General features: G+C 40.0%; 1 pseudogene; it reads left to right on the plus strand.

Annotated features, from left to right (window-relative positions):
• Positions 1 to 16,818, plus strand: part of LOC117354967 — a 136,079-nt pseudogene that overhangs the window by 37,383 nt on the left and 81,878 nt on the right.

Raw genomic sequence — 16,818 nt, forward strand, 5'->3', positions numbered from 1 at the left:
ATTTAAAGGGGAATAGTAGACTTTCCATTTACATGAATAAACGACTATTACTGTAAAGGTTCCTATAACTTAGCACTCTTCTCAGTGTCAGCTCTGCAATGCAGTTAATAATTGTCAGCATGTTCTGTTGGCTTAACCAGAGTGAAGAAACGCTATGGAAGGTTACATCCTTCATATCTAATCTTGGACAAACCTAGATAACATCACAGTTATCAGTATTGAAGTGTTGCAAACAAAAGACCTGGGCTGAAGCCTGTCAACAGCTTGATAAGATGTGCAAAGGTCAGGTAGTTGGGGAAGAAAATGACCCTTGCCACAGTGTCAGCGTGAATTTAGAAATTTAACAGTGACTCCAATTTATGAGGGATAATTAACACCCCACATCTTAGTCACCAGTATTTCAACCCATATGCAAAAATATAATTTGCTGAACCAAGTCTCAAATTTATAAAGTTAAGAGGTTAAAATCCTTATCCTCTCTCTAGAGCTTTTGACCAACTCCTGTGTTAATTTCTTCTCAGACCCATCTTATCAGTCACACAAGAAAAACACACATTCATGCAGGCAGACAGGCTTGTCTTTCTTATACACAGAAGTGGTCTCTAAATCTACTCGGTATTTTATTATTTCTCTGTTCTATTAAGCTAATTCCTGCACCTATAAACCTTAACCTCATCTCCTGCTTCCACATACGTGTTTGTAGAATTAAGTTTCAAAATAATAATGGTAGGAGCTGCATATGATTGTAGTTATTTGTGACCCAAATTGATTGACTATAATTAAGAATAGGCAGAGTGAACACAAATTTTCCTTTATCATCTGGATGTAGAAGAATGGTAAAAAAAACACACCCTTTTTAAGGTCTATTACCAAAACCTCCCATTTTATCGGGATTATGTTACTGCAGCTGCTAAAATGCCCATTTAGTATGTTTAAATGCCAATACCAGCACAGGCTCGCAGCATATTGACTAATGCAATATCTGTCCTGTTTCCTAAGCCCTGTAATGCTTCACGACAATCCAAATTAGCATTCTCTTTGGCTAGTTTCATCATTAAATCACTTTGAGCCTCCTTATTATCTACTTGTCTAATAGTGGAGAAATTTCCTGTTCTATATAACTGATCTGGGGTATAAAGCCCTCTAGATTGTAAAGCTCTCCGTTGAGCCTCCCATTGGTACTCACTATCCCACATAACATATTGACCCGTAGTCAATACCATGCGCATAATGTCTTTCCAATCTTGTGGTAATAAGGTATGCGCCCTAGCCAGGGTTTCAAATAACCCGGCTGTGAAATTACTTCTTAAACCTGTCTCTGAAATAGATTTACGAATTTCTCGCAATATTGCAAAGGATAATGATAAGTGCGCTAATGTTTCTTCCTTTTTTGCACTTAAAGGTACTGGAGTTAACTGTGCGGGAAGTATGATTTTTGGATATATGTTCTGACTGGGATAGTCAGGGAGGTAATGGTTAATCAGACTGTTGACACCTTGGACGACGCCTCAGTCCCAACCTTTTCCAAGGAACACTTACACTTCTGCAATACGATTAAGATGGCTGCTGATACCCTAGGCTCAGCATACAAAACTTTCACAACTCTTATCCAATCTTCTGTTTTTAGGGATCCTTTTTCTGGATACCGGGAGCAGTGCTCTCCTATCTCTTGTACTAAACATTTTAACTGTGAATCAGAGGCCTCTCTATCTGTATGTCTCAGAATATACTTCAATTCTTTCACATGAGCACGCTGCAAATCTGACAGGGAATTTCCCATACTTATTCGAGAGGATCCCGGAGGATGCAGTGCACCTAGTCTTATCGTAAGATGGAGCAAGCAGGGTGTAGGGTCCCTGTTCCTGGCGCCACTGTAGGAATGGAAATCAGCAAACACACACACAGGATACAAGCCAGGAAGGAGGCATTGCCAGTGGCTAGCTCCGAGTCCCTTTTATTATGCTTCTAAGCTAATGACACCATAGTAACTCCCTCGTTTACACATCTAATAGAAACATAGAAACATAGAAATTGACGGCAGAAAAGGGCTATAGCCCATCGAGTCTGCCCATACCAATGACCCACTCCCTGACTCCTACTCCCCTATTGATCCCATGTGAATATCCCATTTTCTCTTAAAATCTGACACGCTGTTGGCCTCAATCACCTGCTGAGGCAGCTCGTTCCAATGATCGACCACCCTTTCGGTGAAGAAGTACTTTCTAGCATCACCCTGAAATTTCCCTCCCCTGATTTTCAGCGAATGTCCTCTGGTTATCGAGGGCCCTGTAAGACTGAAGATATCATCTTTCATCTCTATACGCCCCGTGATATACTTAAAGGTCTCAATCATGTCCCCCCTCTCTCTTCGCTCCTCCAGCGAGTACATCCGCAGTTTTTTTAGTCTTTCTTCATATGTGAGATCCCTGAGCCCCAAGACCATCCTGGTAGCCATTCGCTGAACCGATTCAATCCTTAACACATCCTTCCGGTAGTGTGGTCTCCAGAATTGAACACAATACTCGAGATGAGGTCTCACCATGGATCTGTACAGTGGCATTATGACTTCAGGTTTTCTGCTGACAAAACCCCTACGGATGCAGCCCATCATTTGTCTTGCTTTGGACGAAGCCTTCTCCACCTGATTTGCAGCCTTCATATCATTGCTAATGATCACTCCTAAATCACGTTCTATCGTGGTACTGGACAAGGTTTCACCATTTAGTGTGTAAGTTCTGTGTGGGTTTTTATTGCCTAGGTGCATTACTTTACATTTTTTGGCATTGAAGCTTAGTTGCCAAGTTGATGACCACTGTTCCAACTGTCGTAGGTCCTGCGTCATAAAGTCAGGTACACTGCTTTTGCCTACTATGTTGCATAGTTTGGCGTCGTCGGCAAACAGTGATACTTTTCCTCTAAGTCCTTGGGTCAAATCTCCTATGAATAAATTGAATAGTATCGGCCCTAAGACAGAGCCCTGAGGTACTCCACTCGTCACAGCTGACGTTTTGGAGGGGGTACCATTTACCATCACCCTTTGAATCCTTCCATCTAGCCAATCCTTTACCCATGTAGTGAATGTATCTCCTAATCCCATCGATTTTAGTTTGTTCAACAGCCTGCGGTGTGGGACGCTATCAAAAGCTTTGCTGAAGTCCAAATATATCACGTCTAGGGACTCCCCGGCATCCAGATGACTGGTCACCCAGTCAAAGAAGTCAATCAGATTAGTTTGGCAGGACCTTCCCCTGGTAAATCCGTGTTGGTGTGGATCACGTAAATTTTCTTCATCTAGAATTGATTGGTGGATACAAAGTAACATGCTTTTACATTGGTGGAAACACAAGTACATGCTTTTACATCGTGATCACCCTCCTTTTACCTCGTGATCACCCTCCAACTCAGCGCTTAGACAATACCTGTGTTTTTGCATGTCCTCAAAGCCTGTCAGCTGATGTCTTTTCCAAATATGGACAGCTTAAATAACATAAGGGTTAATGGGGAGAGAGGTAATGATTCAGTATTCATTCACAGGGGCTTAGATTCTTTCACAGGGCCTTAGATCAGTGTGCTGACCTTGCCTGTGTGCTGACCTTGCCCTGGTTCAGAACTGCATCTCTTCACAAATGCAAAGTGATTGTGCATTGGGAAGAATAAACCAAATCCCATTTACCGGATGCTAGGGTCCACCTTGGGGGTTAGCGCCCAAGAAAAGGATCTGGGTGTCAATGTAGACAATACGATGAAACCTTCCATCCAGTGTGGGGTGGTGGCCAAAAAAGCAAACAAGATTCTAGGAATTATTAAAAAAGGGATGATTAACAAGACTAAAGATATTATAATGCTGCTGAATCGCTCCATGGTGCGACCTCACTTGGAGTATTGCGTTTAATTCTGGTCTCCTTATCTCAAGAAAATATAGCGGTGCTAAAAAGGTTGAAAGAAGAGTGAGCAACTTGGTAAAGGGAATGGAACTCCTCTCGTACGAGGAAAGACTAAAAAGGTTTGGACTCTTCAGCTTGAAAAAGAGATAATTGAGGGGAGGTATGATTCATGTCTACAAAATCCTGAGTGGAGTAGAACGGGTACAAGTGGATCGATTTTTCACGCCTTCAAAAATTATAAAGACTAAGGCAGTGTTCTTCAACCTTTTTACACCTATGGACTTACGGAAATAAAAGAATTATTTTGTGGACCGGCAGTTGAAGAACACTGGGCTAAGTCGTGGCCAGACCCCGCCCCTCTCCGCCCCACCCCCATAACAGTACTAATTGTAACACTATTTTTTCCATTCATTTTTCATATATACAAACCACAAAATGAAACTACACAAAGCACACTGTATGCTTCTCAACATTCATTCCTACCAGAACACAGATAACCCCTATGCAAATACGGGACCAAAAACTAAAAGTATTAATATATACAAACAAACCCTTAGATGTTGTACAACCCCAGAGAAAAAGAAACAAATGCATTTCTTCCTGAACAGTGCAAAATACAGACTGCAGATGTAAACTCTCAAAATTGACACTATTCAATCACTAAATTCAAAAATAAAGTCATTCCCCCTACCTCCATGCAGCAAAATATATTATATCTTACCATCAGGCTGGAAATGTAAGTTAACAAGAGACAAAATGACCCAGGGCAAGCACAGGAACATCAGCTTCAAGTTAGTCAAGAAAACCAAATCATATCATTCTGTCTCCTGTTGCCATTTCTGTAGCAAATTACGTTTACTTTCCTACCATCATTCTGTTTCTCACCATTTCAATTTCTTGGAACACACCTATTTTGGGATCTATTAACCGTCTTCCTACAAAAAAGTCCTATAAAACTTTGACAGTTAAGTATAAACTAACTTGAGTAGGAAATCCACAGGTACTATAGCGGCAATCCTCCTACAAATCTCAAAGGCCGTGCTTGCCACATCACTTCCGTGTTTACAATCCTCTCCTCTTCCTTCCAGTTCCCATCCGCATTGTAATCCCCCTGCATCAGCCAGTTACCAGTCAGCTCAACGCTATTTGGTCCGCAACACAGAAGACTCAGCTATCCCATAGGTCGGCATTCAATCAAGTCACAATACAGTCCGTTTGTTCTATCATAACGTCTTGGGCCCGATGCACGTGTTGGCCCTACAGACCGGCAGGAAATTTTTTTTTTTTTTAAATGTCTCACTTTTTTCAATTCGCTATCAAAATGGCTGCGTTAGCAGACTGTTGCTTTTTAACGCGTTTTTTTGAGATGTCTGGCCTCATAGAATAGTTAAGCTCCGGAACGGATTGCCAGAGGTTGTGTTATGAGTGGGCAGTGTAGCTGGTTTTAAGAAAAGTGTGGACAGGTTCCTGGAAGAAAAGTCCATAGTCTGTTATTGAGAAAGACATGGGGGAAGTTTTGGCCAGGTACTAGTGACCTGGTTTGGCCACTGTGAGAACGGACTACTGGATTTTATGGACCGTTGGTCTGACCCAGTAAGGCTATTCTTATGTTATGCAGAAAATAAATGCAAATAATACATGTATATTAAAAACACATAAGAACATAAGAATAACCTGAGTGGGTCAGACCAATGGTCCATCAAACTCAGTAGTCCGTCCTCACGGTGGCCAATCCAGGTCACTAGTAGCTGGTCAAACCCCAAAGAGTAGCAACATTCCATGCTACCAATTAGAGAATGACACGGTGACAAAATTCATCACTGTTCCCGTCCCCGCGGATAACCGTGGGAAATAATCCCTTGTCATTTTCTAGTGTCTATTTCAACCTCGGTCCTTCTACACCAGCATTCTTCAAAGCAAAGCTTGCAGGTCAGTGGTTGTGCCCAATTATACTCTGATTCTTCCCTCTCTCCTTAAAGAATGACATGAAGATGGTTTCCCGCGGGGACGGTGATTAATTTTGTCACTGTGTCATTCTCTACTACCAATCCAGGGCAAGCAGAGGTTTTCCCCCTTGTCTCTCAAAAGACATCTTCTCCGCTCTGCAACAAACAATGAACTGATGGTGCTGTGAGCTGCAGCGGGTGGGAAGGAACCTGTGTATGCATGGCACGGGCAGTCTTTTGCTTTCTTAAAGTGACAGTTCACTTTGAAGGTCCATGCCGCGTTCCATGGATGATGTCACCCACATGTGAGAATATCTGCCTGCTTGTCCTAGGATATTATAATATATTCTCTTTCTTCAGGGATCTTCTCTACAATTCTATACAGTATGCCATATGTTAATTGTCACTCTGGCGTGTAAGTTTCATGCTAAAATGGCAGTTACATGCCACAGTGGAGGTGACATGGCAGGAGTCCTTGTAAATGCTCTTAAGTTGTATTCCTTAAGTTAATGCCTGAGAGCTATTCCACATAGGTAGGAGGGGATGGTGTGCAAATAGGTGGGAACAAGTGGATTATATGCGATTCCTATACCTATATGCAAAACCTATAGATTACTGTCAGAGCACTCAGAGTTTTACATAATTGACTCCCTTAACTCTCAACACTGCCATTTCCAAGGAGCATCTCACAAACTTGCACTGTGTGGACATAGATGCTTGAAAAAAATGGTTTGCAAATAGGAAACTGACTAATTCACAATCCACACATGGTAACACCTGGTGTGATACAATCTATCTTTCTCTTATTATATACAGGTTTTATCGTATAAAGCACTGCTATTTTCTGAGAAAAACCTTCTGTTTATATCCAGCAGATCATCAGATCCGACACATATGGAAGAGAATAAAGAATCAAGGAGAAGATCTGGTAAAAATGGAACAAATCCAAACACAGTCAGAAAATGTCAGTGTGAATATTTCTCACAGACCTGAGAAGATTAATGCAAACAATTGCAAGAAGGAATCAAAGAAACAGAGACACTTTGAAGGAGACACAACGGATGGAGTCATTAAGTGTGAGAGAAATGACAGAGAGCTCAGTAACATCCCTGTGGACAAGAAACACCTAGCAGAGAGACCCTTCCAAATTAATAATAGTGATAAAGTGACTTCTGCTTTCCTCCAGGGCAAGAGTAAAGGAGAAAAACACCAGAAAGAACTCAGTATGCACAAAAGGGATCATAAAAATGAGAAAATATTTACATGTCCTGAGTGTAATAAAAGCTTCACTCAGCTTTCATATCTCAAAATTCACCAAAGGATCCACACAGGAGACAAACCATTTACATGTACTGAGTGTAATAAAAGCTTCACTCAGCATTCAAATCTAAAAATTCACCAGAGGATCCACACAGGAGACAAACCATTTACATGTCCTGAGTGTAATAAAAACTTCACTCAGCTTTCAGATCTAAAAATTCACCAGAGGATCCACACAGGAGACAAACCATTTACATGTACTGAGTGTAATAAAAGCTTCACTCAGCATTCAAATCTAAAAATTCACCAGAGGATCCACACAGGAGACAAACCATTTACATGTACTGAGTGTAATAAAAGCTTCACTCAGCATTCAAATCTAAAAATTCACCAGAGGATCCACACAGGAGACAAACCATTTACATGTACTGAGTGTAATAAAAGTTTCTTTCAGCCCTCAGGTCTAAAAAGACACCAAAGGATCCACACAGGAGACAAACCATTTACATGTACTGAGTGTAATAAAAGTTTCATTCAGCCCTCAGGTCTAAAAAGACACCAGATGATCCACACAGGAAGCAAACCATTTACATGTACTGAGTATAATAAAAGTTTCACTTGCCTTAGAGGTCTAAAAATTCACCAGATGATCCACACAGGAGTTAAACCATATAAATGTACTGTGTGTAATAAATGCTTCACTCAGCTTTCAGATCTAAAAATTCATCAGAGGATCCACACAGGAGATAAACCATTTACATGTACTGAGTGTAATAAAAGCTTCACTCAGCATTCACATCTAAAAATTCACCAGAGGATCCACACAGGAGACAAACCATTTACATGTACTGAGTGTAATAAAAGCTTCACTCAGCATTCACATCTAAAAATTCACCAGAGGATCCACACAGGAGACAAACCATTTACATGTACTGAGTGTAATAAAAGCTTCACTCAGCATTCAAGACTAAAAATTCACCAGAGGATCCACACAGGAGACAAACCATTTACATGTACTGAGTGTAATAAAAGTTTCACTCAGCTTTCAAAACTAAAAATTCACCAGAGGATCCACACAGGAGACAAACCATTTACATGTACTGAGTGTAATAAAAGCTTCACTCAGCATTCACATCTAAAAATTCACCAGAGGACCCACACAGGAGACAAACCATTTACATGTACTGAGTGTAATAAAAGCTTCATTCAGCATTCAAATCTAAAAATTCACCAGAGGACCCACACAGGAGACAAACCATTTACATGTACTGAGTGTAAAAAAAGCTACACTCAGCTTTCAGATCTAAAAATTCACCAGAGAATCCACACAGGAGATAAACCATATACATGTACTGAGTGTAATAAAAGTTTCACTTGTCTTAGAGGTCTAAAAATTCACCAGAGGATCCACACAGGAGATAAACCATATAAATGTACTGTGTGTAATAAAAGCTTCACTCAGCTTTCAGATCTAAAAATTCACCAGAGGATCCACACAGGAGATAAACCATATAAATGTACTGTGTGTAATAAAAGCTTCACTCGAGTTTCACATCTAAAAGCACACCAGAGAATCCACACAGGAGACAAACCATATACATGTACTGTGTGTAATAAAAGCTTCACTCAGCTTTCAAGTCTAAAAATTCACCAGAGAATCCATACAAGAGATAAACCATATTAATGTACTGTGTGTAATAAAAGCTTCACTCAGCTTTCAAATCTAAAAGCACACCAGAGGATCCACACAGGAGACAAGCCATTTACATGTACTGAGTGTAATAAAAGCTTCAATTGGCATATATGTCTAAAAATTCACCTGAGGATCCACACAGGAGACAACCATTTACATGTACTGTGTGTAATAAAAGCTTCACTCAGCATTTACATCTAAAAGGACACCAGTGTATCTACACAGGAGACAAACCATTTACATGTACTGAGTGTAATAAAAGCTTCACTCAGGATTCACATATAAAAAGGCTTTTTGGGCAGTTGAGGGGGAGTTTCTAGAGTATAACAGACCTTATTAAAAAGAGAATCACCGCTAGATTCCTACAAAGCACGATCGAAGAAGGATGTTCTAGAGGGGAGAGGGCTACCTAGTTGGGACCATATCTATAAGAGATTATTTAAATCTACATTGTCCCTTAACTATGTAGAAAATGGTTTTAAAATATATTATCGGTGGTATTATACCCCTGAGCATCTTTTTTCCATTTATGTGGGTTCTAATCGTTGTTGGCGAAACTGTGGGGATCGGGGAGATTTTATACATATCTAGTGGACCTGTCCTGGAGTCAGACCTTATTGGCAACGCGTGGGTTACTTTTTAGTTCAGATTTTTCATAAGCATTGTTGCCTGTTGCTAGTATGTTGTTTACTTAATGTGGGAGTTCCTGGTTTGTCAACTCCTGAACAGAAATTGGCAGCCTTTGTTTTTACAGCTGCCAGACTTGCTTTGGTGCAGTGTTGGTGTACTCCTAGGGTGCCTCCTCTTCCAAAGATTTACTCTCGTTTGGATTATTTACATTTAATATCCCACCTTACTGCATTGAAGCATAATATACTCTTAGCTTATCATAAGATTTGGGACTCATATCTCCAATGGCAACAACACTCTACCTAGTTTTGCTTTGTGATATTGGGGTTTTGGAGGGGGGAGGGGGAGTTCTGTGTCTTTCATTGATTTGATTTTTGCATTTTGTATTGCCTTTGATTATGTTCTGTTGTGAAAATTTCCTAAATAAAGTTATGAAAAAACAAAATAAAAGCCTCACTCAGCATTCACATCTAAAAGGACACCAGTGGATCCACACAGGAGACAAACCATTTACATGTACTGAGTGTAATAAAAGCTTCACTCAGGATTCACATATAAAAGGACACCAAAGGATCCACACAAGATAGAAAACATTTACATGTACTGAGTGAAATAAAAGCTTCACTCGGTTTTCAAATCTAAAAAAACCCCAGCGGATCCATAGAAGAAACTAATCAAATACCTGTACTGAATGTAATAGAAGCTTAAATCAACATTCAATCTAAAAATTTACTTCATGGAATAAGCCAGTGCCTGTGAATCAACAGGTTCTTTCTGCACTCTCAAATAGCTTTGGTATTGTAGACTCGCTCTTGTCTGTGCTGCCTTAAATCCCTAAATTGCATCTGGATGTCACAGGAGGTTGTAAGAGCGGATAGCGTAATTGGTTTTTAGAAAGGCTTGGACAATTTCCTGGAGCGGGAAGCCACTGGTTGCACAGTACCATATGAAGATGAAAGTGAGGTTATTCAAACCTTAACAAGTCAAAACTCCACCTCACTCTATGAGAAAAGGAATTCAAAAAAGTTTTTACGGCTAACTCTCAAAAATTGAGATATGCCACACCATCCATATTTGATAGGTTGTGTCTTTTTAACACTTGCTATGATCTGTCATCCTCCAATCTTTCTAGAAGTAAGACAAATCAGCGACATCTGATATTTCAATCATTTATTTATCCTTAATAGTGCAGAGTTATGCTAGTTATGCATGCTAGTAATTCTGCACTATTAAGGATAAATAAATGATTGAAATATCAGATGTCGCTGATTTGTCTTACTTCTGGAAAGATTGGAGAATGACAGATCATAGCAAGTGTTAAAAAAGACACAACATATCAAATATGGATGGTGTGGCATATCTCAATTTTTGAGAGTTAGCCGTAAAAACTTTTTTGAATTCCTTTTCTCATAGAGTGAGGTGGAGTTTTGACTTGTTAAGGAAGCCACTGGCTGCCCTGAATCGGTAGCATGGAATGTTGCTACGCCTTGGTTTTTGGCCAGGTACTAGGGACCTGGATTGGCCACAATGAGAATGGGCTACTGGGATTGATGGACCATTGGTCTGACCCAGTAAGGCTGTTCATATGCTCTTATTCTTTGTTTTATGCTATGTACATGCTACAATCTTGGCACCAGGGACTTTCTTAGCATCAGATTTACCTATGAAGCAATGAATTCCTCATTTGCCTTCTATCTCATCACTGAGAACATGATTCATCTATCAGCCACGTGATAGTGAATGTCTGATTGGCTCTACCAATGTCAGTGTGCTCTAAGTCCTCCAAGCAGAGAGGCAGTTTAAAGTATGCAGAGATTTGCATACAGGCTGCTTGACCAATTGAGTTTTGTAGTTGGGCAGGGCTTGGTTGAGTAATGTTAACTGTTTGATGCAAAAAAATTGATCACTCTGTAGCATGATATATTAATTGTGCTGGAGTTTCAATATGTGGCATGATATGATTTTTAGAATTCTGCTTGGAGTTAAAATATGTTGCAGGATGTATTTAGTTTTGTTGGAGGTAAAATAAAGTTTGCTGGAATTATTGCCTGACCCAAGACAGGATGTGATTTTAAATTATGGATTTATAGTAAAGTGAATTTCTATTTGAATTTAAGTTAAATGAGTAATTTTGAAAGTGAATTCTAACTTGGAAAGACTGAGCCAGCTGTTCAGAATGTGTTAGTACACTTATTCAGATAAGACAAAGACATGGCCAGGGTGGATACCAGAGCTGAACAGAACTTTATCAGTGGAACAGAATGTAGGCTAGTATCTCTTCACACCAAATTCATCTCTGGACTACCCCAGTCTGCAAGAACAATAGAATCTCATCAGATCCTCCATTTTAAGCCACTCAGAAACTCTTCATACCACATTCGGCCAGGAGAGTAACAATACTCTATATTGGAACACCGTTTTAAGTCACTCAAAGAAGATTCAATCAGATGACATCATCTGCCTTGAAACAGAGGAAATTGAAACACTGCTCTATGATTGGATGCGATACCAGCCTCAGGGACTGCTCTCCAGCCTTAGAGATGGGACAATTGCTATGCATCATGGGTCCAGCTTTCAAGCCAGACACATCTATAAAGCCAGACACATGTCCCGCCCTCTCTCTTTTTTGCTCTTCCTTGGATCACAGGCCTGGATCAAGTTGCAACATTTCTCTCTCTGCAACTTTGTGCTTAGCTCTTCAACTAGTATATACTGAAGAAAGTAATGGAAAAATTCAAGTGACTAAATGACAAAGTACAAAACTAACAAAAAAATAGGAACACTTGTAATATATAATGTGTGTGTTTGGTGTTCAATATTGCTCAGAACTCAGCAGTAGCTTTCTTGAATGAGTTCTGAGCAATATTGAACACCATACTAGCACTATCTTGAGCTTTATCATTACCCTTGAAGAAGCCTATCAGTGCGAAATGGGCTGGGCCTCCGTCGGGTTGTTGAGATAAGTGCTTTTTCAATATTTCACATTCAAAACATGATAAATATTATGTGAATACTTGACATATAAGATGCTAGTTTTATATATACTCATTCATAAGAAGAAAAAATTTTTATATTGTCATATTTTGACTCACATTACAAATAAATTATAAAAGCATACACAAAAAAATTGTATTTAAAATAAAAAATCAAGGGTTTTGACCAGTGATGATACCCACTCCGAAAAAGTTGTGACTCATTGATCACATTCTAGGGGTATTTTGAGGTCTTTTTTCCCTTGTTTACAAAAACACACACATTATATATTACAAGTGTTCCTATTTTTTTTGTTAGCTCTTCAACTAGGCCTAGGACTTTTTAACCAGTATTTGTGAGTAAATTTAATAATTTGACCTTAGCAAAATTTTGTCTAGTGTAGCCTAATATCTTTGCTTAACGATCCTACTTGCTTTACTTGCTTGATTTTAATGTTTTTATCATTAATTCTGCTCTAAAAGAAATAAAGTTTCAGTTTGCTTATAAAAATGTTCTGTCTTAGTTCTTGATATTACAGAGCTAAGTTTTAATCAAGTGAGCTATATTTCTCTCTCTTTGAGAGTGATATAGCTTCTTGGTGGGGTTCCATCCATTTAATAATAATTTTGTAACAACTCCATCTGAGTTAATGCTCTTTTAGTCTGGACTCTTTTTAACCTGCTTTCCATCACAAATGGCGACCACCCTCTATTCCAACAGCCTCAAAACTAGCTAACTATTTTTAAAACAATGATTCAATCCACACAAGACCAGCTACCCCCCACCAACTCCTCTAGACCCACTGCAACAAAACTACCTATGGAAATACCAACAGATAGATCTGGGAATGCGTTTGAAGAGATTAAATTCAAAAACACAAAACGGCTTCGCCTAAAATACTCCAGTTGTCCTAAAAAGGACAGTTATGTTCCATATGCATCATTAAATAATCAAGTTTTACATTTTGACTTGAATTGATTTAATGTTGATTCAAGAAGCTGTCGTGAAGTCACCTATATAAGCAGCTCCTCATTGGCCTTGACTATGGGAGCTACTTGCGGGGTGGATGATGTGTGGACCACTGAGACAAAAGAGTCTCCTGTAGGGGCTGTATATGTTCCCTGGCCCAGGGCACAACCTCCAGGGAAGGAGAAAAATGTTACCTACATAGGAAAAAATGTGGACCTGTGGGAAGGACAACTGCTTACCCAAGGTGCTTATATATACATTAAATAAGGATGGTGAAAGTGGAGAGCCTTGTGGAACCCTGCAAAAGGCTTTTCACGTTATGAACTTCCTACGATCCTTTCTCACTTCATATATTCTCTTGCCTAAGAATTCTGTGAACCATTTCATTATTATTTCATACGCACTTAGCTCTTCCAATTTTAGATGTAATGTGGTCAACTGCACTGAAAGTGGCTGAGATATCAAACTGCAACAACGGCTTGCTTGCCTTTGCTTAGATAGGACTTTGCCTTAGATGTTAATTCTAGGAGTAGGGATTCAGTGCTGTGCATTGACCTGAAGCTATGTTGTGAGTTATGGAATCCATTAACAAGGTTTAGAAATTTAGGTAGTTGCGTATTGATGCAGAAGTCCACCATTTTAGCAAGCCAGGTTATACCTCCTACCAGCCTAAAGTTTTCTATCATGGTTAGATCCAGACCCATGGCTTTGGGTATGGAGGTCAGTGAGATGGCCGATAACGTTGGATAGATCCCTTTTGACAGGGAGCTGTTGACGAGGTCTGTCAGCCAAAACAAAAACTTGGCAGGTGCTCGATCCAGCAAGCTAGCAGGACAGATATCAAAATGGCAATGGTTTTTGGTTTGTTTTTTTAGAGCCTTTTCAGTAAGCCAGAGATCTCATTTGTGCTAATAGTGGAGAACTGTTTCTAGCACCTATCTGTAGGTATTCCTTCTCTCTCATCGGCATGTACAGTACTCATCTCTATGCAGTCTTCTAATGTATGGGTAAATGATTCCCTTTTGGTCTTGATCTTGCCCTGGAAATGGCTGGCTAGGCTGTCTTCATTAGGGTGTTGAGAGGAGGAGTCTGGTAATATCTCTAGTGGATATTAGAGTATTAAAGATCCTGAAAATAAATTTGGATGAGTTTCTTGACTGATTTAATCAAGCTACTGTCAGTTTGTATTCTTTTATAGCTCTTCTCCAATTGACATAATTTTCTTCTTTTTTTTCCTCCAAGCCCACTTTAGTCATCTTATTCTTATCTGTAGGGCTAATGGTCTGTGAACCAGGGATTATTTTTCTGTTTCACTTTTGTAAGTTTAGTTGGGGCTATCCTGTCTAGGACTGATGTAGTGAGATACGGCCAGGAGGTTATGGTCTGATCTTTATCATAATTCATGGGTTCTAGCTGGTCCATAACTTCATTTCAGAACATCTCTACTGATATCCTACTCCACAGTTCCCTTTATACCCCTTCTGTGTTTGCTTGCTATTACTTAAAATCAGGGCCTTAGTACAGACTGAACATGCATTAAAATAAATACAGGAAGCAAAAAACCAAAATGGAGAGGAGGCCTACTAAACACGAGATCAATGAACAAGAAGGGGATTCAGATTGCAGACCTAATAGAAGAACACAAACTGGACTTCCTAATGATAACAGAATTTTGGCTCACAGAGAACAGTTGGGTCATCATAAGCGAAGCGTGCCTACTAGACTACTACATCATGCTCTAACATATAATAGGTAAGAGAGAAGGGGGTGTAGCAGTCGTACACAAATCAAACCTGGGATTCCAGCAATGAAAACAACCCAACCAATAGGAGCAGAATGTTACTTCTTAGAGTAGGAAACGCAAACACAATGGGCATAATGGTGTTATACGTCATTCCAGACCTAGGCACAGAAGTTTGGCAAAATTAAGTGAAACTCATCGCAGACATCAACCTAAAATTCTCCTCTAGCTGGGTATGCGGTGACTATAACCTTCTTGTAGACGACCCTGCACGTCAAAAAGCCCAACAGATAGTACAACTAGGACTACATCAAACAGTGAAGGAAATAAACCATACTAAAGGACACACTTTAGATGTACTGTTTTGCGATATGGGGGACTGCAACCCCAGAGCTATAAAAGTGTTATGGACAGACCAACACTTAATACACTTCGGGATAGGACAACCAGAAAGTAGGAAATGATCAAAACATCCGGAATGAGACTGAGAATTGGGAGAGGCTTCATAGACCGCACCAAATTCAAAAACAGACTGGAGATACACCTCAGAAATGTAGAAACCAAAACCACAGACCATACAGAACGAGTGAGACTCGGACAAAGCATTGGACTGGTCCAGGGGTCTCAAAGTCCCTCCTTGAAGGCCGCAATCCAGTCAGGTTTTCAGGATTTCCTCAATGAATATGCATGAGATCTATGTGCATGCAATACTTTCAATGCATATTCATTGGGGAAATCCTGAAAACCCGACTGGATTGCAGCCCTCAAGGAGGGACTTTTACACCCCTGGACTGGCCTGAGGTAGCCCTATTAAAAATACAAATAAACAAATTAAAGATAGATTCACCCCCATCAGAAGAAAGCATGAAGCTAAAAAGAGAGAAAAGGAAAATCAAAAGAAAATGGAGGAAATCTAACGAAAGGAGAGGAAAGGAGAGACAGGGGAGATATGATTCAGACGTTCAAATACTTTAAGGGTATTAAAGTAGAACATAATCTTTTCCAGAAAAAGGAAAATGCTAAAACTAGAGGACATAATTTGAGGTTAAAGGGTGGTAGATTCAAAGGCAATGTTAGAAAATTCTACTTTACGGAGAGGGTGGTGGATGCCTGGAATGGGCTCCCGAGAGAGGTGGTGGAGAGTAAAACTGTGACTGAATTCAAAGAAGCATGGGATGAACACAGAGGATCTAGAATCATAAAATAATATTAAAAATTGAACTAAGGCCAGTACTGGGCAGACTTGCACGGTCTGTGTCTGTATATGGCCATTTGGTGGAGGATGGGCTGGGGAGGGCTTCAATGGCTGGGAGGGTGTAGATGGGCTGGAGTAGGTTTTAACTGAGGTTTTGGTAGTAGGAACCCAAGCACAGTACCGGGTAGAGCTTTGGATTCTTGTTCAGAAATAGCTAAGAAGAAAAAATTTAAAAAATTTAAATTGAAACAGTTTGGGCACACTGGGGAGCACGCCTCAACAAATGCTACTGGAACCCACTAGGGCCCAGATGATCATGGACCTGGTACTCACCAACGGGGATAGTGTCTCGAAGGTCTCGGTAGGAGATACGTTCTACCTCAGGAAAGGTTTCCCTAGATCAAACACGAAAACAAAAGTACTCAACTTCCGAGGCACTGACTTTGAACGCATGGGAGATTTCGTCCACCGGACACTGCAGAACCAAGCTACGACCGATGATGTGGAAGCTATGTGGTCATCCCTGA

This window comes from Geotrypetes seraphini, chromosome 2 (assembly GCF_902459505.1).
Source record: "Geotrypetes seraphini chromosome 2, aGeoSer1.1, whole genome shotgun sequence".
Taxonomy (NCBI): Eukaryota; Metazoa; Chordata; class Amphibia; order Gymnophiona; family Dermophiidae; genus Geotrypetes; species Geotrypetes seraphini.